This window comes from Chrysemys picta, unplaced genomic scaffold, assembly GCF_011386835.1.
Source record: "Chrysemys picta bellii isolate R12L10 unplaced genomic scaffold, ASM1138683v2 scaf112, whole genome shotgun sequence".
NCBI classification, from domain to species: Eukaryota; Metazoa; Chordata; order Testudines; family Emydidae; genus Chrysemys; species Chrysemys picta.
In genome coordinates this window covers 132,217-134,169 of record NW_027052819.1, presented here as the reverse complement: position 1 = coordinate 134,169, position 1,953 = coordinate 132,217, and the positions used below count along the sequence as shown (strand labels likewise).

The following is a 1,953-nucleotide window of genomic DNA, read 5'->3' as shown; positions in this document are numbered from 1 at the left end:
ATCTATCCCCAAACATCCTCATATCTATCTATCCCCTGCATACAGAGGTTCCCAGTGCTGACGGCTGGGACAGACCCTTACCCAGAGTGAGGTGTGATGGTTTCTTCCCACTATCTGCCCCCCGCAGCAGGGGCTCCTAATCTGAACCCCCTGCCCTCCTCTCCAGCTCATTCCCCTGACCTGGGGTGTTGGTGCCTGTCTTGTTCTGGGCCATCTTCTGTCCAAACCAGGCCCACGGCCAGTGCCCAACCCCCCCAATCAGGCCAAAGACCCCGGCCCCAATCCCAATGGCCACTGCTTCCTGAGAGGGGAGAAGATGAGGGTCTCTTACCATCTGGCGTCCCTGCCCTGCTCCTGGTGAACTGAGTGCCAGGGTGGGGCAATAGATAGCACCGGGTGCCGCTCGCCCTCAGGGCTTCCAACACCAGGGGCTGCTCAGCAGAGACCTCCAGGTCCTGCGGGAGTCAAAGCAACATTTGTGGCCGTCAGCAGGGAATCAGACCCGCTGTGGAAACGTTCAGCTCCGCCCCAAAGTTTGCTGTTTCCATGAATACACGTGGTATCTGATCATTACCTGTGTGATTTCTCCAAGATACTCCTGCCCCGCGTCCGCGCCGTAGGCTCCAGAGAGCTGCCAATCTCGCACCAACAGGTCCAGGCGCTGCAACAGAGAGCACAGGAGAAGGGTCACACTGGGGCTGGGGGCACAGAGAGGAGACCAGAGCTGGAAGCTGTTGTCCAACCCAGACACGGACACTGAGACCCTGGACATGATGTGGGCGTGGAGGGAGAACAATGGACTGGCTGTTTCTTTGTCCAGCATCTGACACAATGGGGTCTGGGTCTAGGACGGGGGCTCTGAGGTGCTCTGGCAATAGAGACAGTAAATAGGAATAGTAAGAATCAGGTGGGATAACAGGACTGGTGGGGGGTGGAACAAGCATTATATCCTCATATGGGGGGTGATGGGAAACAAAGACCCACCTGGATTGGGGCCAGATTGCAGGTCCCTCCAACCTCCTTCGCAACCTGAATAAACATCTGAGATGCAGAAAGAGAGAGAGAGAGAGAGAGCGAGCAACATTTTTCCATCTTGAACAAACCATCCCCGCACATGTGACCAATCAAGATTGGCAATGCAAAATAAATGAGTGAAATAAATGCCACTGAAACTAAAGGGATCCCAGACAACATTCAGTGGAAACTGATCATTGAAGAGAGAAAAATTGACAAAATGAAGAGAGAAAACATCATTTCAAACAACAATAACTCAACACCAGTAATCAAAGATATAAAAGCAATAACTGAATTCAGAAAACCCAATAGTTGGTTCTAGAAAAGTAGTCACAGAAGACACAGAAAGCCAAAAATCAAACTCATCAAGCCAACAATTGGAGACCAAAAAGAAATAATGAAAAGAAGAAAACTAGTCATTGGAATCAGAAAACCAATGATTGAAACCAGAAAAGCAGTGAAATAAATCACACAATCACTTAACAAAATCAACACACTAATAATTAATGCCAAAAACCAATGGTCAAAAATAGAAAACCAGCATTTATCAAAGTCAGAAAAACAGTAATCAAAGCAAGTTATGGGGAATTAACGTCTGAAAGCCAACAATAAAAAATAAGTATTTGAAATAAGAAAACCAGTAGTCAAAGAGTCAAAACCAGCAATGCAAGTCAGAAAACCAGATATCAAAGTCAAAATACTGTACCCCAAAGTGAAAGAGAGAAAACCAGTAATCAATATCAGAAAAGCAATAACTGAATGCAGAAGTCCAATCATCAAAGCCAGAAAAGTGGTCATGAAAATCAGAAAACCAATAGCCAAACCAGAAAACCAATAATTGAAGTATGAAAACCAGATCAAGGTCACAAAACCAAGTCAAAGTTAGAAAATGAATAGTCAAAGACAGAAACCAATAGCATAAAGAAGCAATAAGTGAAC

The 1,953-nt window shown here is 46.2% G+C and overlaps 1 long non-coding RNA gene across 1 annotated transcript; it reads right to left on the bottom strand.

Annotated features, from left to right (window-relative positions):
• Positions 1-320: 320 nt before the first annotated feature.
• LOC135978085 (uncharacterized) lies at positions 321-1,077 on the bottom strand. The gene is made up of 3 exons (XR_010595517.1): positions 985-1,077; positions 575-661; positions 321-455 (listed from the first exon to the last, which is right to left on the bottom strand). It is a non-coding gene; the product is annotated as an uncharacterized LOC135978085 (long non-coding RNA).
• Positions 1,078-1,953: the final 876 nt, after the last annotated feature.